This window comes from Lagenorhynchus albirostris, chromosome 10 (genome assembly GCF_949774975.1).
Source record: "Lagenorhynchus albirostris chromosome 10, mLagAlb1.1, whole genome shotgun sequence".
Lineage (NCBI taxonomy): Eukaryota > Metazoa > Chordata > Mammalia > Artiodactyla > Delphinidae > Lagenorhynchus > Lagenorhynchus albirostris.
In genome coordinates, this window is record NC_083104.1 from 54,730,337 (window position 1) to 54,757,510 (window position 27,174).

The window sequence follows — 27,174 nt, forward strand, 5'->3', positions numbered from 1 at the left end:
CACTCTTGCTAATCCTTAATATTTTCACTTATCTGTTGATGATACACTGAACAATTCAGGTAGCATTCTACAGTGTAAATCATTCTTTTGTTTTAAGAATTATAAATTCCTTCCTTTCTACTCATTTTCAAAATACACATTCTTTAATCAACAAAACGTTGGCAGAAGGTTCCTAGAATGTCTGACAAATGCATAGGCTTGAATTAATACGTGAAAAGCAAAAGGAGTTTTGCATACTCTGGCTGCCAAAGACAAATGACTGAACTATGGCATCTCTAAAAAAAACGGAGCGACGATAACCTTTAGGGGTCAGTGGGTCACAGCAGCCACTTTCCTGATTAAAAGTGGCTCTGATTCCTTTCTCAATTCTTTGTTTGTAGATGGATTTGCGATTTTATCATTGATTAACGTTTAAATCATTTTGAGGTACTAAGAAAGACTTTTTAAAATGTTAGTTAAAACTATTATTTCCCTCAGATAACATTGGCTTTGCTATATTGATCAAAGTCACACTTTATAAATCCTATTTAGGAAAGGTGAGGACTTAAGAGTCTGGGGATACAGAACATTGTAATGCTGAACTGTACCAGGGCAGGGCATTGCCCTGAATTTGCAGTGTCAGCTTGTTAAAACCAGTAGGAACAGCAGACTTTCAGAAGAGGGTCTTCAGATGGTACTGGATTGAGGAGGGGGATAGAGGGCTTGTCTTGAAGCTGCATATGCTTGGCAAGTATGCAGATTTTTCTTAGGTGTTTATTCATGGTGGCAATGCTGGGAGGGTCTGTTAGGGATTCTTACATGGGGGCTAAAGCCCTCTTAGCCATATGTCAAGACTGCTAAAATCAGCCAATCCGTACCAGCGTCCTCTTTAGGAAATTAAATAAAATGACTTAGCATCCATTTTGGAAGGTGCTATATTTAAAATAACTATTCAAATAATTAGAGGTAACATTTGCCATCATCTTCACAACAGCCCGATGAGGCAAATCATTTTCTTCTGGGTTTACAAATGAGAAAACTGAGGCACAGAAAGGGCAAATGACTTTCTCAAGGTCATGCAGCTGGACCTCCAGTTTCAACCTAGGGAATCTGACCCCAGAAGCCACACGGCCCCACACAACACTTAATACATAACCTCTCCTCTTCATGATATGGGCACCAATAAACACAAAATGCTTCCTTGCAATGAACTCTGCAGGATGACACCCTGCCGGGAGCTCTGGCCCATCTGAGTATAAAGGGGGAGGAAAAGAATGAAGATGATAAACAGCATACAGTCACAAGAAAGGTTAACAAGCCCTTTCCCTCTATCAGAATTTAAATGAAGTCCATCTTAAATTTAATTTCAAAGGGGAAGTCACCATCAGAAGCGAGTGTGTTTTTCAAATAATGTCAAACAAGGGGGTTCATTTGTCAAGATTCATGGTTTGTTATTTAATAACAGAAAAATGAAGTGGCTTGTAGATTATCCTAAGCAGCTGATTCATTTAGTGTGCTTTGTTAATATGCCTCATTTTTCACGTTTGAAAAGTGAATCAACCAGGTCCTCCTACATTCTTGGAAAATGTGTGGTTTGGAGGGCGGCCCATTTGTGTTTTTAACCCTTAGGTACTTTGGAGATAAACTGGAGAGGGATGTGAGTTGTGTTTTTGTTTGTTTGTTTTCCTGTTTATTTTTTAAACAGAAAGCATTTGGTACATCAAATAAATGTTCACACATCAATAAAATAAATCATTAAAAATCGTCTTTTATACAATGTCAGGCTACCTTGGATGAACACCTGTCTGAAGGCCGTGTTGTTATGCACAGACATTAACCAGGTCCTTTTAAACCAGGGACCCCCTCCTTGGCCCTGCTGACATTTTGGACAGGATAGTTCTTTGTTGTGGAGGGCTGTCTTGTGTAGGATATTTAACAGTACCCCTGTCTTCTACCACTAGATGCCAGTTGTGCTACGCTCCCCTCAAGCTGTGACAACCCAAAATGTCCCAGATATTGTCAAATGGGCCCTGGGGTTATGACATCGTCCCTGGTTGGGAGCCACTGCTTTATAGAGATCCATCCCCTCTCCTTGAAAGGCCAATACAGTCCCCATTGTGGAATAATGACAATAACTCAACGGCCTAAAACTATTCATTGAAACACCCCTCACCTAACCAAAGTTCAACTTCTTACCCCAGTACCTTCACCCTTTGTAAATAACCCTCTGCCACATTTCCTTTGCAGCAGACTAGGTCTGAAACATACGTCTCCCTGTGATTGAAAACATAACTCTTTTACAAAGAGAATTTTAAATATTTTCTGCATGCAATTCCTCTTGTCTGGGAATCACAAGGCCTTGATGCCAAACTGCAGTCAATTCTCTTCCCAGCGTCTGGTTGCTGGCAGGATCCTGAAGCAGTTGGTCTGGTGGTTTTGGGTAGCCTTGGACTCCATCATGCAGCAGTCTGCTCTGCTAATGGTCTCCCCAATTTGTCTTTATTCATCTCCAGTGCAAGAGAATTTGTACTCTTTTATCCACTCAAGGGTAAAGCCCTGGATAAAGTCTCCCATGAGACTGACATGGCAACTCTTTTACTCTCCAAAAATGAATACAGACCACATTCCTGTCTTGCATCATACATTATTTAGCCTGCACGTACGCATGCAATCCTTGCTCGGTAGATGCTGCTGTGGATGTGACAGGAATCATGGCAATCACTGTCGTGTCTGTAACAGCCTCAAATGAGGGTGAAGAAGAATATTGTCCATGCAAGCAATAAGAAATGCGGCTAAATTAATATCTAAGGCAAGCCATGTGACTGTAGCCAGAGTTTCATGAACCACATACAGGATGGCTTTGCAATTTTATGCTAGGCAATTGCCTCTCCATTATGGAGACTATGACTGTAGAAAACAATCGTTTCAGTTATACCTTTTATAACAGAGTTTGGCAAAAACCTGCCCCACTTCACTTTGCCTATCTGGAGCTCAGATATGGAAATGAGTACTAAAGGACAAAATTCCCCACAAAAGGCATTCATTTGCACATTCTGGCCACTGGCCTACGTAATCGTTGCTGTCAACAATGGTAACAGGATGCGTAAGAGCTCCAGATTGCCCTCTCAGAATCCACACCACCGCTAACTAGTCATGAGTAAAAGACGGATTATGATGATTTTACCTCAGAGGTCAGTTGTGAGGCCTTACTTTATAAATTGCACATAAAATATTTAACACAGTGCCTGGCACAGAGTCAACACTAAACAAATTATTTTTTGTTCTTAACATTTGCATCATCATCATGAGGCAGATCCTTAAAATGAACACGTATTTCTCAGTCCCAGTTGGAGTAATTTACCTTCAAGCGGGAGCTACAAGAGTCAATCTTTTTTTTTTAGGTATGGCAGCCACTATTCTTGAGATGAAACTATGTCATTAGAACTGGGGTTTGCCGTTTTTATCAAGAACCAAAAAGCACTAAGCACTGATGAAACAAACATCACTGTGGATGGAATAGATGATGAATTTCAAGGTATTTACACATCACTACTACTACTGAGGTTTGATTAAAATTCTGTTAGGATGAGATTCACTTTTGCACTAAATATTAGTATTTGAAAACCCCAGCAGTTGCATCATCACACATTGCTCTGTGCTATTTACAAACAGGCTCAATCTGAAGTCACTGAACTCCATTCAGAGGTTTCAATATTAAATGACATTTTAAAATTCATGGTACTTGGAAACACAAGTAAAATAGTTATTGTTCATTTCAAGCAGCTATAACCCAGTTTCATTAATAAATTTACAAGCTTGAGAAGAGTGACTACTATAAATGATAGAATGAATTTTTATAAAGATTGCTCAATTCTCCAAATGTCAATGACATCTGGTTTCTGCCCCAACCCTTCTTTTAATGTGGCCAACTCTTGATCTTTTTACGGAAAAATAAACAAAATTCAGACAGACTTTGAAATTTGAGGTGCTTACTTAGTTTAAAAAGTCAAGTCTACACTTTGCAAATAACCTAAACAGCTCATGATTCCTATATTGATAATTATTGGTTCCTCCTGCAAAAATTGAGCCATGACTGGCTCCCCAGGTGGAGATTACGAAGTCCACTACAGTATAACGATAATTGTTAGAATTCCCCAGAAATCCTGAGAGCAACTAATCCCTGTATGGTACCTCTGTTCTATCTGGGGAATACTTCAGAGATAAACTCAAATGTCTGCTTTCATGATGGGCTAGGATCACTGGGAGAAGAGTGAAAATCCAAAACAGGTCCCCATCAGCTATTGATGGAGACTTCCAAGAGAGCCAGTGGTCAGCACCTGGATTCAGAATGCCATCAGAGTAAGGGAGGGACTTGGGGAGAGTCAAACAATTACAGTTGAGTCACATTCTTGTACCTTATATGTTTACTTAAATTTTTAGTTTAGTTCTCCCCCCATAATCTCTAATTTTGAAGGTTTTCCTCATTTTTTTTACAATATTCTATGTTTCACAGTTTAATACACTGTTTCCCTAAAATCACAATTAGCAATATTGCCAACAATTAACTCTCTATCTTTCTAATATATGCCTAAATAGAATAGAGACCAATAGATGTAGCTTAAAGAACACCAACCGTAAGTTATGTCAACCTGGTACTTTATTGCAACTCAGTAAACACTTTCAAAGTTTTCAGTCATGAAAACAGATAGAATGAGGCAGCTAATCAGTGATAAAAAGAAAGCAGTTTTGTTTCAAACTTTGATTTTGTGTAACAAAAATTGCTATCGATAACAGAAGGCCAATCAGAACATCAAATAATGTAAGGCTTTTTTGACACACCAAATCATTTTGTCCAATTAAATCAGAATTTAGTTTTTCTGAAAGTAGATCTATGATGACTTGGGAGCAATGTAATAACAGCATAAATACCACATAAAATAACATCTACTTTCCTTGTCCAAGCTCCCATCCCACCTTTATAATGTCCCTCCAGCCCACACCTTTATAGTCACATGTGCATGCATCTTTTTCCCTCCACTTGGAATAACTGGGCTGCATGCCTATGTCTTCCTCCAGGGTGACTCTAAAAATGTACCTTAGTGATACTTTTGAGAACAAAAGAGTAGATATTAATAATTAAACCAGGACACAAGGTATAAATTGAAACCGTCCAAAGCAAATTGGAATATATAGTCACCCTATAATTACTTTCTCTATATGTCCATCTCACATATTCCTCCAGTATAACCTAAAATTCTATCCCATGTCATGGACTTTTTTGTTTATTACTTTAGACCTATTTCACTTCTATCTCTTTTTCAGTTTCTACATTCTTAAAATCTACAAAAGGTCACAAAATAATGAAAAAGAATAGCATAGGCTAATGTTTGTTGAGTATATATTTTATGCCAGGCACAGTTCAAAGAGCTTTATACTCACTGCTTTATTTCATGATATCAGAACTTTTAGAAGTAGGTCCTATTATTATGCCCATCTTGGAGCTGGGAATACTGAGGCTTGGGCAGGTTACAGGGTTTTCCAAGGCTGTTTAGCTACCCTGCAGCACGTCCAGGACCTGAAGCTGGGCGGTCTTCATTCCAGTTAATCCCAGATTTAACCTTAGATATGTGCAGTCCAAGACAGTAGCCACTAGTCACATGTAGCTATTTAAATGTAAAGATAATTAATTCAAATAAAGTGAAAGAAAGAATTCAATCCCTCAGTCATACTAGCCACATTTCCAATGTTCAAGACCACTGGCTACTAAATGCTATGTTGAACAGGCGGGCACAGAACATGGTGATCTTGGCAGGAAGTTCTACTGCACGTGCTGACGGAGATCATTCTGGCAATTCCAAGGCCCTGCCTCCCACAATACCCTACGCATATATAGCACCTCAACGCACTGAGCAGAATAATTGTCGCAATGTCTTTGCTGCTCCTCATACATTTTTAAGTGCAGTTGATCTCCTTTCAGTAGAGACCACATTTCAGTTTTTTCTCCCTCCTGAGTGGGTCTAGATTTTGGTGTCTAAAATTTCTCTCTCAACTGATACTTCCCCTGACCCAGAGTAGTCATCATTAAAAGAGATTTACAGGAAGTCAAATATAATCTGTGGGAAGGACAAGATGTATTTTATCTGTGTTTAACTAATAATCAAAGTTTCATCTGTATTGCAAAAATTGCTAAATACCAAGAAAAGAAAGCAACTGAGGTAAACTACTGGTACAGAATAGATGTCTCTGTTTTTGGCAGATGAGCTTCATGTCTGAGAAGGAAGCTTTGCATTTTCAATACGACATCATCTACTTCACCTGCACATCCCCCCAAAAGAACACCCCGACCCCATGTTGTCTGCTATTCTACCAACCTTATTTCTCTTTAAACTAGACCAAGGTGAAAAATGAGAATGCTTTCATATAGTGAACTACCGGGGCAATTCAGCAAATTCATAAACAATAACCCATATTCCATGATATAAAATAATTGTGTTATTTTATTAGCCAATTCATTCATATTTTATTGTTGCAGCAAAGTTAAATGGGAACAGAACCAACACTTTGAAAGTCCTAAATCTAAGAAATTTAGACTATAAAACACAATAATTTCCTCAAGAAGACAAAGAGCACAGATCAATTCATTGTGACAGCAATTAATACCTACGAAGTAATTGCTTCACTATAAAAACTGGAAGGAACACTTGTGGATAATTTTCTATGAATCTATTTTCAACATTTATGGTATTTTGGGCTGAGATGGTAACTATAAGAATAGATTAGTGCTCAAGTTCAAGAAAAATAAAAGATCTGATAATAAAATGAATATTACACATTTATATTGTTATCAAATTTATGATAATTTAAAAATAAGAAACATATGAGATATTTACACATTCAAACTTCTATTTCTCATGATCATAAACCTCTATAAGCGTTCCTTTTCCCAGTATATTTTCAGTCAATCCACCTTGTGCTTTAGAGAGTTTCCGAAACTAAATCCAATTTTTGATGCATGTTCTTTTTTGTATGATTATTGGAGACTTATTTTGCACAGGGATATCCTCCATAATCAACAGAATGAACTATCCGCAATAATAAGACAGTCCTGCTTTTCCTTCTCCAAATTACTCTTGTCCTTTTAAAATAAGTGATTAAGGCTTCAGAGACTGGCAACAAAAGGGTATTTGCCCTTAATTGGGAGACTCTCCAAAGACTCAAGATGAAGAAGGAAGTGTTATTGTCACTGTACAGCCACTAAGACCCTAGATCCTGAAGCCACACCACCCAGGTTTCAATCCTGCTGTACCACTCATTGTCTGTATGACCTTGGGCAAATTACCTAACTGCTTTTGCCTCAGCTTCCTCATCTGAAAATGGGATAATAACTACCTTAGAAGATTGTAAACATTTCAAATGAGTAATTATGTGGAAAGTACTGAGAATAAAACCTGGAACACAGTAAGCCTTCTATAGGGGATAGCTACCATTATTACATCAATCTTAAAGCATTTTTACAATATTCATTGTTATTATAAACAATCATGATCTGTTGAGTAAGACGTGTACTGGTTGGTCTCTTGAATGGTTTGGTGAACTTGGGTTTGCCTGGTTTAAAACCTTCCAATGCAAAGTAAACAATCCACTGATGCTTGCCAAACTGAAATTCTCTCCATTAGAAACCAAGAAATGTCATTCTTCAATGAGAAATTAGGTTCAGTTAGTACTATTTCAGCTACTGATACTAATTGCCTTCAGATAAACTGATGACAAGACCCTCAAAAGAATTTTTAAAATAAACATAAACTTTCACAAGGGAAGTCATTTTCAGAATATACAAATTTTGAGAAAATATCTACAAATTGTGAAAGTGCTCATTAAAATAAGATCTATCTTATCTCCTGTGGAAAAACGCTTATGGGTTAAATAACACACTAACTACTAAATGTCTACCCTCTTACAAGGAATTTTATATACACAAAATAAACTGTACCAATTTCATAGCTTCCAACTCTAAATATAATTAGGTTTTTTAAAATTGTTGCCCTACAAGAAGACTTTGTGGGTAAACAATTGCTTAAACTGCTTATTTCTGTTTAATTATCTCCTTCATTTCTAACAAGTATGATATGTGCCCGGATTGTACACAAATGGGATAGTCATACATATTTACGTTCCGAAGTACTTACTACACATCTCCAATATTCCAGAGAATGATTTTATTTTGTTTTGTTTTCTTTGGTTTGGAGAATCCTATGTGTTACTTGGCAAACAGAGATACGAGCCTTTTCCAAAGGATAATCACTAAAAGACATTTTGAAGAGTGACCATTGCTTTGCTTCTCCAAAAGAAGCCACAGTTCTTGCTCTATTCCGTAGAAGGCAAATGGGCCAGAGTGAGGATCAAAACAGAAAACGAACTCAGAATTAGTACTATGCTGGTATTCCAGGTCTCTAAGGAAAAAAACGAAAACAAAAAACAAAACTGAAAAAGCCCTGATGTATATATAGGTTTGCTGATTTTTGTCATATACGCAATTTTATTTGGCTGATTTTAACCTACTAACAGTTCAACAATTGGCTGACAAAATTTCTGAAAACTTAGCCATCAGCTTTCATAAATGGTACCAGCCAACGCCAGGGTCCCACTGCATCACAAACAGATGTGACCACAGATGAAATGCCCAACATCCTAGAAGACATAAACAAAGGAAAGGGTTTATATGCATACAAAGAAGGAGCTAGAATATCCTGGGAAGACAGAATAACAATTTCTTGGTGGTTTTGTCTCAGCTTCTAGGACTAGAGGGCACCCTGAGAGGGTGCGAGGGCAGAATGTGCAGACAGATTTAGTGAATCTCCATGATCTAATGATGTAACAGTACAGGAAACATAAGAATCCCTTGAAGAATGATGGGCTCAAAGAAAACCTGCCTCTCATTAGCCAACAGAGAACTCCTTGAAAAGAAAATATTTTTATGTCATCACCCCTTGATGTACAAACACTCGAGACCCACTTAAACTCTTTAAGGGCAGACCATTAACTCCATGAATCTGATCACTTCTTGAGCAGAATCAAAACAGAGACAACCAATGTAAGAAGCTAAACTATGACAACATCTATTGCCAAAGCAAAAAGTATAGTACTAACTATTTACTAACTATTGCAGTAGTGATAAAAGCTGCCTCCTTGAAATCATAATATCTGTAATTTTATAAGGATTCTGTAATTCAGTAAATGGGTCTAATGAACAGTGTGTGGAGTTAAACATTTTAATAAGCCAGCTTTACATATTAAGTTACGTATGTAACATAAAACACATATGTATCACAGCACCCCTTCTGCTTATAACCAACATCATACAGAACCCAACACTATGGCAGATAATGGGTAATCAACTTGTTCAAGTTTATAAGACATGGACAGGAAAGCAGCCTAGAATTACACTTCCTTATAGTTTTGCAAATAAACTATTTCTTTCCTATACGTAGAATTTCTGAAGTTGCTAGCTTTAAAATTTCTGTCCAGAATTTTGACTTGAAGAAGGGGTCTATTTAGAGAAAATTTATATTATACCAAAGAAAGACCAAAGAGTTCTAATTCTCAGATAACCAATACAAATTTAATCTGTGCTACATATGTAAAACAGAACATATGAGAATTCATTGTGTGAGTGCAACAATAATATATAAAAGTAAATATTATTATGAGAAGATACTTTAAAATATAAAATATAACCAGTGACAATTACTCTTTAAGTGTTAAAGAGACAAAAATAGAGAAACAGTTCAGGCAGGTAAAGTTAGCATAGAGTTCTGAGCACATATAATTGCAGGATAGAAAGTAAATAAAAGATAGGAAAATTGATATACACCAAAATGTGGTCAATATTTACATCTATTAAAGGATAAGAGAAACAGTACCAATGATAATTCTTATGAGAACATCTATTTCTTTTATTGTAAGTTACATTTCTCATAATAAATTTTAAAAAAACATATTTTACTACTCAGGTTATTGTTTTAAGTATGGGAATGAATTGAACTGTGAAATGGTCAACTTTTATAACCAGAGTTCTCAAAGACAATAAGTGCAATTAATTTGATTGCTTTTTCTAGTGGTTTACAGAAATCAGAGAAAATTACTTTCATAAAAATAGAGATAAAATAAAATGAGAGAAGGTCCTTAACCACATGGAATTTTCTCTACCACTGTGGTGACTTTTACTCAAATGAGTTATGGCCATATTTAAGACATTTCTTGGCAAAGGAATATTTTTTAACCAGTAGAATCCAGCATCCTCTGGTGTTGGTTTCTGATTTCAACAAAGGAAAGTAAAGATGCCCAAAGTGCAGACTACACCACAGTGACAGAACTCCTTCTTAATGCCTAAAGTCCTCCAGTTTAGGCAAACAGAAGAATGACACCCTAATACACCCACCACTAGCCGAGAAGCACTGTTTGGGGTACAGTCTGCTTTCCATGTCCAAGGCTGCCGAACTCTCAGACACCGAGGCCGACTGTACCACCCCATTTCCATTTCATACAAGGGATTTGAGCATCTGTGGATTCTAGTATCTGAGGGAGGCCCTGGAACCAATCCTGGCAGGTAACAAGGGACAACTGTACTACATTATTCTACATTGTTGACTGTCTACTCACCTCAGAGCTGGCTGTGCTATGTGCAAAGACAGGTTTCCTTTTATTTACTTAGATTCCACTAGTCATTAATTTCAATCAGTACTAAGGTGTCTGGCAAGGCCATTTAGTGTCATATGTTAGCAGTTTGAGAATGACAGACAGACACACCTCTAATCTTGGTCACCAGTTCCTATTGCGGACACACTCTACCATCTTGTGTGAGCACAGAGATAACAACAAAAAGATGCATGTTTTGCATTTGCTTCCTCATTATGAGAAGACTGAAAATGGGGTGACCCGATGTGATCTATCTACTTTGAGCTACTTATCATACCCTGGCTGGTCAAATAAAGATAAGACTTGTTTATGCATGGAAGAAAATGAAAATTAGGTCTGTAGCTGATACATTACTTCTAGTGACCAAGCAATATCCTCATGTCTTATCCCTACCTAATCTTACAGATTCTTTTTCATAAAAGACACAGAGGGATTGGGAAAATTCAGAAAAATGATCACTGACATTTCAAATTTGTTCATTATATAAACTTCAATTTCAGTGAGTGGTCTTCCTGTGGGCTAGAATACATCTTATATATTCTGTTATAAAATGACTCCATTATTATTTAGCATTTAATATTTAATTATATAACATTTGTTTTAACGGAGTAACAATAGGTGGTAGATAAGCTCTCTCCATTCAAGATCATTTGTGTACTTCTGACAATACTTTACTAAATAAACTAGTTATAAGTCCTGAAATCCTCTACATGGAATAATGTTACAGGTCGAGATCTTCTTAACTTTGGTTTATATTCTGCAGTTTTGATTCGAACCACTTATCTATGATTTGAACCAGTATTAAAGTTCTGGTTAAATATATTTCTCAAATACTATGTTATGCAGAGAGTGGAACTATTTTTAAACTGCATTGGGATATAGAGTATTAGGGAATAGTAATGTGTTCCACTAATATATAAACCACTAAGACATTCTGTAATTATAAGAATTAGAGGATGAGGATATTATAGAGTAGAGCTAGATGACAGAACGTAAAAAGGGTGAACGCACAAAAGCTGAAAGCAATGGATGCTGCTAGTCCCTTCCTGCTGCTACAACAAATTACCATAGGCTGGGTGGCTTATAAACAACAGAATTTTATATTTCTCACAGTTTCGAAGGCTGGAGGTTCAAGATCTGAGGCCAGCATGGTTGGGTGAGGACCCTCTCCCAGGTCCCAGATTATCTTGTCTCCTCACAGGGCAAAGGGGCAAAGGGTGTTCTGTGGGGTCTTTATAAGAGCACTAATCCCATTCACCAGGGCTCCACCCTCATGATCTAAGCATCTCCCTAAGGCTCCCCGCATCTTAATACTGTCACACTGGGCATTAGGATTTTAACATATGAATTTGGTGGGGGTAGGGGACACAAACATTCAGATCACAGCCGGTGTTTAATTCCAAAATGGTCTGCATGGTTGGTTGGGCCAGACATTAAGATTATGTACTTCATTATGAAATTAAGATCAACCCCCCAATGCAGGGAGAGATCCAGGTTTTGTAGTACCTAAAACTACAGACTGGGGGCAGGAGGATTCATTAAAAAAAGAATAAAATTTATAAAATTGGTTACAAAAATGAATATTCATTTAGAATGAAGAAATGTTGCAACAAATCAGCAATTTTAAAAAGCTGATAAATTTTTTAAAAACATAAGCATTGAAAGTGTTGAAATAACAATGTTAACTCCCTGACACACTTCAAAAATAATTCTCCTTTGTTTTTGGTCTGCATACTCTTTCTCTCATCATATGACAGTAATTTCATAATATTTTCCGTAGAGAGAATAAAAAAGTAATTCTGTCTGTCCTCTAGTGGCTGATAGAGAGGAATAGATATTATTTTTATTTTTTTTAGCAATAGATTTTATTTTATTTTATGTTTTATTTTTTATTGGAGTATAGTTGATTTACAATGTTGTATTAGTTTCACGTGTACAGCAAAGTGAATGAGTTATACATATTTTTAATCGATAGTTTAGAATATTTTTTTTCTTCAGCCTCACAACTCATTAATGGTAATGGCTTATAAATGGTTGGGATGACAAATTTGGGGACAAAAAATTGGGAAGACTTTTGCATAGACTTATCTTTTGGCTTCAGATCTTGCAAATAAATCTTTTTCTCCTCCTTCCCATATACTTGCAGTGTTAGGGGCCAGAGACAACACACCTAACACACTAGGACCTTGTGGCCGTGTATGACTGCCACAATGCCCAGAAGATCACACAGTGGGCAGTTTGAGATTCTTGGAAACCATTCTTACCACAGGACAGCTAGCGTTAACACAAACATGCATGTATCCAGACTAAGTTCATCTCTACCAGCGTCCCCTCAGCGGAATTCCAAAATACCACCACCACTTGGGAAAAGTGAGGATGGGGCAGCTGACATGGAAAAGGACAGGGTCTTAACCAGCTGTTATCAAAATATCTTTTGCAAATTTTCCAAGCCCATATGACCATGTGAACACACTTCTAGGCAATAGAAGAATGTGGCTTTTGTGGGGCTAAAGCTTATGTGTCCAATTTGGATGGTCATTGGACTTTTTAAGAAGAAGAATACAGAATGAAGATATAAGATTAGATATAGGACTATTGAAAAGGGTGGAGAAGAGGAGGGACCCTAAAGCTTAAATTTCATCAGCTTCTAAGCAAACCTGCTGCCATCTCTTCTCCACCAGCCTCCCCAGCCTCCCCTGTACCCCTCCCCATACCAATCAGGGATTTCCACTTTCAGATGTGAATGCTTTGTGGTCATTTGCACCCATGCTTTCCCACATGCTGTTTTTTCCGCCCACAGCCTGCTTTCAGCCTGCATCCCCTGGTGCCCTTTTCCGGATGCCTGCTGTGCTTCCGGGCATCTCCACGTGTTGCCCCAAATCACAGCAGCGACGTTTCATAACACATTATGTCTTGAATGTTCAACTTTAACTTAGCAGCCATTTTTCACAGATCAACTGTGCTTTGGTGACTTAACATCTGGATACATCTGTTTTTGATCTTCATGGCTCTGTCTCATCCAGGCAACCAAGTCCTGTTTATGCTTCCTTCGCTGTGCCTCTCACATCTGTCTTTTTCCATTCACTCCCTTGCCTCTGCTCTTGTCTGGGAGCACTTCACTTCACATATGGATCAATGTTCCTGTCTCCAAATTGTGTTTCCTGTTCCCAGGCTCCAAGTATTGATACTGTAATCTGTCCTGCACACAACCTTAAGCTTTATCTTCCTAAAACAAAACTTAATTTTCACACTTTATCCAAATGTTAAAAAAAAAAGAAAGAAAATCATGAAATGCTAAAGAGTATCTTCCTTCAACTGATATTCAAGGGCTCTGGACCTTTTTATTTATTTATTTATTTTTTAGAGCTCAGCTTTTTATTGAACGTGTTACTAAAGAGGTTTAGTCAAAAAGACCAAAGCCCATGCCACCATCAGACTCTTCAGATTCTTGTTTCTTTGCTTCTACTTTCTTATTCTCAGCTGGGGCACCAGTGGCAGAGGGGGCAGGACCTCCTGCTGGGCAGGTCCACCAGCCCCCACATTGCAGATGAGGATCCTGATGTTGACACTGGCCAAAGCCTTTGCAAACAAGCTTGGCCAGAAAGTTCAACATTTATACTGGCTGCTTTAATGGGGGCATTGATTTTATCCTCAGTGCCCATCACCTCATCATGGTGGAGGATGAGGGCTGAGTAGATGCAGGCGAGCTCCAAGACGGAGGCCATGGTGTAGGCGAGGGCTAGGTGGGGGCTGCTGGACTCAGTGCTAGTCGCGGGATGAAGCGAGGGCCTCACCCCAAGGACCAAGCACCTTAGCGGCAGCTGAGGAAAGCTGGACCATCTTCACACAGTCTCCGTGATCATTAGCGTACAAAAAAAGTCTTATTTCCAAATGTTCATAAATTTTCCTCTCTTCTGTCTGCAAGTGATTCTCATTTTTTTTTCAAATTTAGAATAATGCAATGCCTTTGCTAAAAAAAGGAAGTGATTGCTTTTTGATGCACATCTGAGTACCTATGACTCAATAAAGGACGTCATTTCCAGACTGCCAGTTTCTACGGTTTGCTGGTTTTCCACCAAAAAATCCAACACAACCAGGCACTTATGAGAGCTCCATTGAGTGATATCATCTCAAAGGGCAGAAGCGTATTTGCATATTTCACATTTACAAAGATATGAGTCATACAGATCTTCTTTAAGCAGGGAGACTGCTCCGTTGTGATGGCTCCCATAGAAATGACCTGGGATTGTCCTGCACAGCATTCATCAGGCATGTCCTCATTTTATTCTATTAGGAGAGAAGAGAGAGCAATGCCAGGCTGATCGATGTGCTGGTGAGTCTTATGGCTGTATTTTAGCATGAACTATATTACAGGAGTTAGGCAAACGTAAGAGAATTTACTACTCACAGGGTAATGGCTCACTGCAGTGTAAGGGTGTCCCAAACACGGCCTGCTCTTGCTCTACTTGCTCCCCAGTGCTTCACTGAGAGTCTTTTTCCTATTTTGCCTTACTTTTGAAAGCATAGATTCTCTTGCCTTACTGATCTCTTTATACCCTTATCATTTTCCGCTGAGTTATTTGGCGCAATGGCAGCAGTGCGACGCCGAGGCTGATTTAACATCATCCCCCAAGTATGCAGCCCTGAGCTCAGAGTCGAATATTTTAAGACTGAAACATGTAACACATCTGTCAGGCAATGATACAAATACAGTCCCCTGTCAGAATGAATGAATGAGGTAATCCAGAGTATGAATAAATTGCAGGGAGATGGAAGATGCTAGAAACTGCGTTTTGCCAAAAAGCATTTCTGAGTAATTAAGTTATTTGAGGGAGAATGATATTCCTTTGTTTGGGGTTCGAACTCATTTTTTTTTAACCAAGAGACCCTGGTGGTAATTCCTAAAGAATGAAAGTGAGGTGAGAAACAGATTCAGCTATACACACATAATGGAAAAAGTGTGTGGTCCTTTTCTGGGCTATCTCATGAGAAGGATATATTTTTTCCTGTAATATTTTGTAAAATTTGCTTAACCAGGTAGTTCCTCTTTACGTGATTACAGTCCCATTTTTGTATGTATTTATTACAAAAACCAGACATGAGGATAAACCCAGAAACCACTAAAAATGCTTCAACATTGATAGAAATGGACCTCATCATAAAACCTGAAAAAATTCTCATCAAAGAGAAAACAATATCCCCAAGTTGGTTGTTTATACTGAAGGTATATAAGCTCCTTCCCACAGGGGAAGGGTGTGAAAGGATAGATATGTCAGATACGTGATTAGAAACAAGAGGACAAGTAAGTCAGGCAGAGAAAGACAAACACCATATGACATCGCTTACATGTGCAATCTAAAAAAATGGTACAAGTGAACTTAATTACAAAACAGAAGTAGAGTCACAGATGCAGAAAACAAACTTATGGTTACCGGGGAAAAGGCAGGGTGGATAAATTGGTAGATTGTGACTGACATCTACACAGTACAATATATAAAATAGATAACTAACAAGGATCTACTGTATAGCAAAGGGAACTCTAGTCAATACTCTGTAATGACCTATATGAGAAAAGAATCTAAAAAAGAGTGGATATATGTATATGTATAACTGAATCACTTTGCTGTACACCTGAAACTAACACAACAGTGTGAATCAACTATACTCCAGTAAAAATTAATTTAAAAAAGAAAGAAATGAGAGGACGGAGTGCAGCCTGTACAGGGAAGGTTAAGTGAAAGGAAGAAGGAGACCAGGAGGACTATGTCCCTGGTTCCTCATTGATCATTCAACTGGGAAGGAAGTTCCCAACTTTACACACGATTGGCCCAGTTATTTACAACTTGGGATGTGCCATTTGAAGCAGCCATTCAGTTCTGTGAATGGTCCACGCACACTCAATTCTCTTCATCTGGAAACAGAGGTGAAAATCTCACACTGAAGATCTAAGATAACAATGACCTGGCAGTGCCATGTGAGTAGAAGTTATCACTAATCTCATTTAACCCTGCACGCATCTAGAATCCTAGTGTCCTGATACCATCTTCAATAATATCTCAATGTGACTCTTACATACAACTAGAACTATATTTACAAGTATGTGAGTTATTAGATCTTTATTAGAATAGGACTGTACATCACAGTCTAGTATCTTCTCGAGACTATACTGGATTGTTCATTATTTTTCAGCTGCAACTTCGAAGAGGAGAGAAATGATGTCAATGTTCAAACAGGCCACTTATCCTTTTTTGCGCCATCTCACCTGATCGTGGTGTTTGAAAGTTTGGCAAAGTGGGATCTACTGCCTCCAGATCAGTGCTCTTGTTCTATGTGGGATGCCCTCCTCCTGGCTCCCACTGGTAGGAGAAAACCTACATATCCTAACTCAAATTCCACCTCCTCTGAGAAACCTGTATCACAGGCAGATTTATCTCCTCCCTGCTTAAGGCTCTATCTAGGGGCACTTTTCCTCCTGCCTCTGCTGGTGATAAATATTCTGTGCAGTATTTCATCCTTTAGTAGCTATCCCTGACTTGGCACACTGGAGAGTTGAGGACAGGGCGTGGGGCCCTGACCCTCAACACTTACGTATACACAGTAAGTCCCCTACATACGAACCTTCAATTTGTGACCTTTCAAAGAGGCGAATGTGCAGCTGGTTCCAGCAAGGAACCAGAACCTGTGCCATCAACGTCAGGCGTGAGTGAAAGTGCAGCTTGCCCTCCGTCTCCTATTGCTGACGATCCTTCAGCTCTGCCATCTCCCACCTCCTCTCCCTCCTCCAGTCAGTAACTCTTCTTGCCTGTTCACTCAGTGCCAGGCCCTGTATGCCAGCTGTTGTACTATACTACTGTGCTTTTCAAGGTACTATACTGTAAGATTAAAAAATGTTTTATTTTTTGTTTGTTTTTTATGTATTATTTGTGTGAACTTAAACAGCTGATTGTATTAGTTGGGTACCTAGGCTAACTTTCTTGGACTTACGAACCAATTGGACTTAATGCGCTCTCTGAACAGAACTCGTTCGTATGTAGGAGACTTACTGTACTGAGGACCAGTCTTTCAGTTGGTACTTAATCATTTGCTAGATGTTGAATTTTACCATAAAAATCTTGTCAATAGTGATTGTTCTCGGTAGATCCAGGGATAATCCAGAAACTTAAACCCCAATTATATTCTTAGTTTTATGAGATAAATGTATGCTGTGCTATATGGTTGTGAAAACATGGCATCTTGAGGAGAGGCTGTGCCTGCCTTTCCACTGATGGGGGCCTGTGTGAAGAACAGAAAAAAGGAGATATGGAAAATAGATCCCCTCCTTTCTTCTCCTTCTGCAGCTCTCTGCCAAACACCTGCTAGCCTGCTGCTTATAGATAGAGTTATAGCAGCTGGGCTAAGCCAAGAGAAGTTATGGAAATATATTTACTCATCACTGGCCAAGAATACGCTCATCTTTTCAAACATAGGACAGTCACACATGTCTGTCAAAACTGTGAGGGAAGTGAACTCCATATTCTAGATCTCACTATGTATGTATCAACTAAATTTTGCCTGTCACAAAAATACAGAGATAGAGAGAGCTCATAAGATCTTTGTAAATATCAATATACGTAAATAAAGGTCTATTCCATTATAAACTGAACTTGTGTATACTTGAATTAAAAATTCATTTGCCTATCAACATTGAGACATAATTTTTAAATTTTGATTTTAATAAAGATATTGAAATAATTGTTACAATGTATTTTTCCAACTAGTTTGGTAAATAACTTCTTTCTTCATATCACATCCTCTGATGGCTATGGGACATGAACATAACTTTCTTTCTGCTTCATATCAGATTTGCGTGTGTGTTTAAAACAATAAAAACTCCGTTCAGTGGCTATTTGTGAGTGATGATGGAAAAGATCCATTCTTTGCTGGAAAAGAAATATATTTGTCACAAATAGCCACCAACTTCAGTGGAGAAAATTATTTGCACACTGAACAGGGAAACTGCCAAAGCGAAGAACAGAGCATCTGCTGTGGACAAGGGTATAATTATCTTGCTCATCCAAACACTGTTGGGCGTAAAAGTTTTACTCTCTCTATGGCAAGATGCTCTGCTCAGACTTTTTTTTTTTTTCTGCTTAGACTTTTAACACAACATTATTAGCAAATAATAACTAGTTTGGTAGTCCTGTCAATAACAACAGTCCATTTTTTGGACCACTTCCTGAAAAAATGGAAAGCAGACTCTAAATCTGATGAAATTGACCATTTAGGTGCCAAAATGATCAAAAGCATCAGTCCTGTCGAATCGTAAACCTTTCATATACCTGCATACATCGTTTGACATAGAATTGTAAATTTTTCAAAAAGAGGAAACATTTTATCTTCCCGGTTCTAGATTATAATTTACTGTACATTTCTATGAACTATTTTCTGATCCTTAATGTTTTCTTTCCCAGCTTGGTGAGGCCAACATTACTTTTATGCCACTCTACCTTTATTTAGAAAGAAACATGAGTGGACCATTCTGGTAGACCAGATGGATAAAAGAAGTTTGTTTATAATGAACAGATACCAATGATCATAGTTAGCGGTGCTTCTCTGAATCTGCTGTTGCCAATTCTAACTTTTCTCTTGGGATTTCAACTTGAGATGGGCAAGAGACTTGAGTATGCTCATAAAACCATTGGAACAAGGGGGTTAGACTTCCTTTTCCAATTGCTTACATGTAATTGTTGTCTTTTTTAAAAAAGAAGAAAGAGGGGATAGGAATCATGAGGCCATTTCCAATCAATGCCTTTAATAGGCAGGCCTGTTGAAATAACGTCATGCCACTGTTTTTCCCCAAAACTTCCAACCTCTATCAGCAACAGCTGACAAGTTCCAGTTAATTTGAAATTGTGTGTTCTCTCCTGTGAAGAGAAGACCACACACACAGTATTGGAAAACACCCAGTAATATCATGATTTCCCAAACAGAGGGCTCATCATGTTCCTTCTTCTGTGCATAAAATAATAATGTGTCCTTTTTTATTTAGAATAGAAAACTTTCCAATCCATTTAAATTTTATTTGTTACTAGCAGGGGGAAGAGGAAATCAAATATTGAAGTCTATAAAAAAAAAGTAGAAGTGACAATTTCCTCCAAGGTTGGTGGTTCTAGACACTGGCACAAATTCATCCAACTGGGTGTCTCAAGAACATATTCCCACATGAGGATCCAAAAGGGAAAGTGTCACAGAACTGACAGATGGGCTTCCCTTGCCTAGATCAGCCTAATGGAGCTTTTAGGCAATATGCATACTAGCTGTCAGTGACAAGGTGTGTGTCAAGGACTTGAGAGTGGCCAAGAGAAGCCTCATGGAAGACATGGCTTCATGACTGATGTGTGTGCATGCTGATAGGCAAAATTTGTTAGGAGGCTGCCAGTTTAATGGAAGCACTTTTTTTTTTCCTTTCTGAGTTACTGGCTGCAGCAGTTCACTATAGGGTCAAGACCAGAATAATCTTCATCCCAAACAAAAGACACACTGAAGTCTCGTTCTTTCTTTTGGTAAATCACACCCAAAGTTGTGTTCTCATGCCTTCACTTTTTTTATTACATATGGATTGGAAATATTTTTTTCTAGTCTTATGGTTGAATATTTAAATGTTGAAATATTGACAGCTGCCCGGTTTATCGAATCTCACTATCTGAAATAAAGAAACAGTGGCTAACAAATTGGAAAAACTACAAGAAGTAAATAAATTTGTAGAAACATACAAGCTGCTAAGACTGAATCAAGAAGAAACAGACAATTTGAATAGACCAATCACTAGTAGTGAAATTGAATTTGAAATTGAATCCAAGCAAACAAAGGTCCAGTACTGGATGGATTCACAAGGGAATTCTACCAAACATATAAAGAAGAGCTAATACCCACCCTTCTCAAACTGCTTTTAAAAAATTGAAGATGACAGAACACTCCCAAATTCATTCTACAAGGCCACCATTACCATGATACCAAACCCAGACAAAGACTACAAAAAAACAAAATTACAGGCCAATATCTTTAATTTTGTATAGATGCAAAAATCCTCAACAAAATATTAGCAAATCAAATCCAACAACATATAAAAAGGATCATACACCATGATCAAGTTGGAATTATTCCAGGAATGCAAGGATGGTTCAATATTCTCAAATCAATCCATGGGATACAACACATTAACAAAAGGAAGGATAAAAATCACATGATCATCTCAATAGATCCAGAAAAAGCATTGGACAAAATTCAATATCCATTCATGATTAAAAAAAACTCTCATCATACTGAATATAGAGAGAACTTATCTCAGTAAAACAAAAGCCATTTATCAAAAAACCCACAGCTAATATCATACTCCATGGTGAAAAGCTGAAATTCTTTCCTCTAAATTCAGGAAAAAGACAAGGATGACCACTCTTGCCACTTTTACTTAACATAGTATTGGAAGTCCTAGCCACAGCAATCAGACAGGAAAAATAAATAAAAGGCATCCAACTTAAAAGGGAAAAAGTAAAACTGTCACTATCTATAGATGACATGACGTATTATATAGAAAACCCTAAAGTCTCCACCAAAAAAAACTATTAGAACAAATAAATGAATTTAGCAAAGTTTCAGGATAAAAGATGAAGTATACAGAAATCTTTTGCTTTTCTATACACTAATAATGAATTATCAGAAAGAGAATGTTTTTAAAATCACATCAAAAAGAATAAAATACCTGGGAATGAACTTAACTAAGGAGGTGAAAGACCTATATTCTGAAAACTATAAAACATTGATGAAGGAAATTGAAGATGATACAAAGAAATGGAGAGATGTCCCATGGTCTTGGCCTGGAAGAATTAATATTGATAAAATGTCCATGCTACCCAAAGCAATCTATAGATTTAATGCAATCACTATCAAAATACCCATGAATTTTTTTCACAGAACTAGAACAAATATCTCCTAAAATTCATGTGTAACCACAAAAGACTCTGAATTGCCAAGCAATCTTGAGAAAAAAGCAAAAAGCTGGTGTTATCACCTGCCCAAACTTCAGACTATACCACAAAGCTACAGTAATCAAAACAGTATAGTACTGGCACAAAAATAGACAAATCAATGGAACTGAACAGAGAGCCCATAATTAAACCCACACAGCTACAATAATTAATCTTTTTTTTTTTCATGGTACGTGGGTCTCTCACTGTTGTGGCCTCTCCTGTTGTGGAGCACAGGCTCCAGACACGCAGGCTCAGCAGCCATGGCTCACAGGTCCAGCTGCTCCGCGGCATGTGGGATCTTCCCAGACTGGGGCACGAACCCGTGTCCCCTGAATCAGCAGGCGGATTCTCAACCACTGCGCCACCAGGGAAGCCCTACAATAATTAATCTTTGACAAAGGAAGCAAGAATATACAATGGGGAAAAGACAGTCTCTTCAATAAGTGGTGTCAGGAAAACTGGACAACTACATATAAAACAATGAGATAAAAACATATTCTTACATTATATATAAAATAAACTCAAAATGGATTAAAAACCTAAGTGTTAAGACCTGAAATCATAAAACTCCTAGAAGAGAATATAGGCAGAACACTCTTTGCCATAAATTGTAGCAATATTTTCTTGAATCATCCTCCTATGGCAAAAGAAATAAAAGCAAAAATAAGCAAATGGGACTTAACTTAAAAGCTTTTTCACAGCTAAAAAAAAAAAAATCAACAAAACAAAAAGACAAACTACTGAATGGGAGGAAATTATTTTCAAATGATATGTCCAACACGGGGTTAATATCCACAATATATGAACAGTTCATACAACTCAATATCAAAAAAATGAACAATCCAATCAAAAATGGGCAGAAGATGTATTGAATAGACATTTTTCCAAAGACATATACGTGGCTAACAGGTATGTGAAAAGATGCGCAACATTGCTAATTATTAGAGAAATGCAAATCAAAACCACAATGAGATATCACCTCACACCTGTCAAAATGGCCATCATCAAAAAGTCTACAAATAACAAATGCCGTTGAGGATGTGGAGAAAAGGGAACCCTCATATGCTGTTGGTGGAAATGTAAATTGGTGCAGCCACTATGGAAAACAGTATGGAGATTCCTCAAAAAACTAAAAATAGAATTACCATATGATTGATCCAGCAATTCCACCCCTGGGTATATAGCTGGAAGAAAATGAAAACACTGATTTGAAAAGATACATGCACCCCAATGTTCACAGCAACATTATTCACAATAGCCAAGATTTGCAAGCAACCCATGTGCCCATCAACAGATGAATGGGTAAAAGAGATGTGGTACATATATACAATGGAATATTATCCAGCCATAAAAATTAATGAAATTCTGCCATTTGCAGCAATGTGGATGGACGTAGAGAATATTATACTCAGTGAAAGGAGTCAGAGAAAGACAAATACTGTATATCATTTATATGTGTAATCTAAAAAAATAAAACAATTGGATGTATATAGCAAAACAGAAACATGGATATAGAGAACAAACTAGTGGTTACCAGAGGGGCAAAGGAACGGAGGAGGGGCAAGATGCAGGTATGGGATTAAGAGATACAGATTACTATATATAAAATAGATAGGCAGCAAGGATATATTGCATAGCACAGGGAAATACAGCCATTATCTGGTAATAACTTTTAATGGAGTATAATCTATAAAAATACTGAACCACTATGCTAGACACCTGAAACTAATATAATACGGTAAATCAACTATACTTCAATTAAATAAAGAAACAGTAGCTGCCAAAGCCAATGTGAATATTCCTGTTGTTTATCATATTCTGGAAAGTTTCATCCTAGTCCTAGAGTCTACTGTAGGACTGTTTCAGTGAAGCAATGCAAGAAATTAATTAGAGAAGCATCAGTTCTATGTGTTAAAATATTGTGTTCTCACAACTTGCTCTTTTGACTTTGACCACATAAATTATCTGCCACCATGGTCAGAAGGCACATGGGTAGCTCCAAATGAACACATCTTCCATAATTTACACTCTATTATAACGCCACCTCATATTATGCTGGTCTGGACCATAATATTTTTCTTTCACCAATGGTTATCCGTAAGTTTGACACAAGTCGTCTTGATAACCACTTATACATTGGGATTTATTCTCTTGAGATGCATTGTCTTGTAACATGGCCACCATCCTGTAAGGAAATTATCCCAACAGCATAATTTCTTGAAATGGGTTTTTACAGATAAGCTTTAAAGACACTAATGTGTAGTCATTGAAAGGAAGACTATGTTAAGAGTTAAGGCTAAAACATGTGCCATTTCAGTCACAGAATATTCTGCAGGAGAGAGAGGCTCCATGGAGATTCCCTGGAGGCCAAGACAGCATATGGAGAAAGAGGCCATGGAAAGGAGAACTGAGGTGCCCCAACTGAGGGTTCTCCACAGAGCTCCTGATAAACGGATCTGTGTAAGTGACCCTAGGTGGCACCACATGGAGCAGAAAGCCTACCAGGTCAATGCAGAGAATCACAACCTTATTCAAAAAAATCAACAATTTAATAAGCAATATATCATACTTGTTTTTAGCCACTTTGTTATCTATTGCTAATTTTTATGCAGAAACAGATAACTGAAATAAGCACTTAAAAATGCAACTTTTTTCCGAGATCCTGATGGACAGCTAACTAACTTGCTGGGTGACATTTAATCTGCCAGAGGCTGTTTTCTCATCTATAATATAAGCAAGTTGAACTAGGTGACCTCAAGGTTCCTTCCAGCTCTGAGAGTCTATTTCATTCTGCACTGGGATTAGAATAAAGGTTGTTAGCCATCTGACTGCAACAGCAAACTAATTATGCAACATTGCAACCTTCAAGGGAAGAGACTTTAGTTGGCAATCCTGTCCAATATAAATCCACCAGATAACAAAACATCTTTTGTGAAAAGGGCTTCAATCTCAGCCTCATCATAGCTGAGCATTTTTGATGTAGATTCTTCAACTCTGTATTATATATATTCTGAAGAAAACAATTGTTTTGTGTTAGTGATTACATAACATGAGATGTGTGATTTTCAAAAGAGCTAGGATCTGCTGCTGTAAGTTCATTCCACTATTTAGAAAGAAAAGGAATAAAAATATAATGTATATGATGACATTAGAGAGTCAGAAATCTGTACCTATTTACACATATAATTTCCCTAAGGGTAATTTAAACACCATTATCAAATGGTTTATTCTGTACCAATTTAGTACCAAGAATGAGATTATGATTGCTTTTTAAACTTGAGGACTATTTTTTCCCTTAATCATCATTTTTATAGTGTTTGTGGTGTGTCACACATTGTTCCAAACATTATACAGATGAGGAAACTGAAGCATATAAACATTAGGTACACAGTTGACATGTTAGAGCTGGTCTTATATCCCGGGAAGTCTGCCTCCGGATTCTGTATCCTTACACGTAGATGTACTGTTTTGACCCATATGAGAAGTAAACCCAAGATCATGTTGTTATTTAAACCAAATTCTGACCGAGTGAGCTAATTAACATGATAGTAATATTTAAAACGTTGAAGAATTATGTCAGAAGTGTTTAGCGATATGAAGGTATTACAGAAAAATCAAAGACCAACTTAACTCAAAACAAATCTGTAATTTGGATGCAAACTAAACCAAAATATTTTATTTACTCAGTTTTCCAAAAGGCACCTATTTTTAGAAATGCTTTCTCTAAGTTCTGCACTGTCTCTTAAAGACATTAATATTTATTCACTAATTTTATTTCCATTCATAATGTGAATTATCCTATTATTATCCAAGTGAGAATATTTACACACATGCCAGAAAATCTCAACAACCTAATTTCATGATGTTGATTTCTCCAGATTAGCTTTGGGGACACTGATTTGTACCCACTGTAAAGAGGACTGTGCTTAGAGTCATTTCAGCCACAGAAGCAAGTGTGATGCCCGAGTCTAACTCAGTTATCTCTTAGGGAGAAAAGGGAGGAGGCTGTAGGAGTGCTTAAGTGCCTGGTTAAATGGAGACCCTGGAAGCATCTTCCTAGACTGAGATCTTTGACTCTATGTAACCTAATCACACTCAGATATTGCAGCGGCCTATATTATAATTCTTTAAATATGCATATTTGAATCAAATTATAATTAGTGTATAGTATCTGCCTGTACTAATATCCTTTGACTATTCATATTTTAATCAAATTATGCTGAGTATATTGATGAGCAAAATTGCCCCTAATGTTCAGCCATAGAGCACAGTAGCAGAGAATGGGACCCTGAAAACTGCTGAGGTTTGCATACAAGCTTCCTCAAGGTCATGCTACCTTGGAGAGGTTACTGAACATCTCTGAGCCTCAGTTTCCACATCTGAGAGCTAAGGTTAAAAATAGTACACCCCTCTTGGAGCTGCTAGGATGATTCAGTGAATGGAGCAGATGTGAACGACTTAGAACAGTCTCTGCGACTGAGTAAGCACGTGTAATTGTTAGTTATCATGATCATTTGTATTGTTCCTGCTCATAAATTTATTACTGAACTGCACTGGCATCTACATTGGCTCTACAGAGTGTACCAGGCAGTTCTCCATGTGAGAGCTTCCACTCAGGACACTATGAGAACAGCATGTGTCTGATTTTCATAAATATGATTTTTATGATGATCACCCTTAACATTAAGATAATTTCTTCCTTGGTATTAGAAACCTGCATATAGGTAATGACTATAACACACAGACGGCAAATTTGAGCATTTCAAAATTCTGTCGATTTTAGCTATAGCTCTACAAGTTAAATAAAAAGAAGTGAAATTTCAATAGAATGACATTTTGCTAATCCTGTCAACAAAAAGTAAAACTAAAACAAAATGATTAAGCCAAAAAAGTGTGCATGTCTGCGTGTGTGAATACACAAACATGTGACTTTTTTATTTTTTAATTTTTATTTTAGATTGGAGTATAGTTGATTTACAATGTTTTGTTAGTATCAGGTGTACAGCAAATTGATTCAGTTATACATATACATATATCTATTCTTTTTCAGATTCTTTTCCATTATAGAATATTGAGTAGAATTCCCTCTGCTATATGGTAGGTCCTTGTTGTTTATCTATTTTATATATAGTAGTGTGTATATGTTAATCCCAAACTCCTAATTTATCCCTCTGCCCCACCTTTCCCGTTTGGTAACCATAAATTCTAAACACAGACGTCTAGTTAAGGGTTATCAACAACATTTTTGAATGCAAAGCCCAGTTTTGGTTTCCGATGCATGCACTGTAAATGTTTGCTAAAATTGAATGACAAGGCAAAGGGGTTGAATTCAACAAATCATGTGTAAGAAATGTTTGGCTTGATTATCCAGGGGGAGTCGTGACGTGGTTTAATGAGCCAGACTACCTTTCATTAGGACACAGAAAGGGGCTAGAAGTGCCATTTAGGGAATGTAGCTGTATGAAAATAATGCATTGCTCTGTGCCACCTTTAA

General features: G+C 37.4%; 1 protein-coding gene and 1 pseudogene across 8 annotated transcripts in view; both read right to left on the reverse strand.

Annotated features, from left to right (window-relative positions):
- Positions 1 to 27,174, reverse strand: part of RBMS3 (RNA binding motif single stranded interacting protein 3) — a 725,561-nt gene that overhangs the window by 568,187 nt on the left and 130,200 nt on the right. The gene's annotated exons all lie outside the window — the stretch shown is intronic.
- Positions 14,074 to 14,420, reverse strand: LOC132528078 (large ribosomal subunit protein P1-like; annotated as a pseudogene).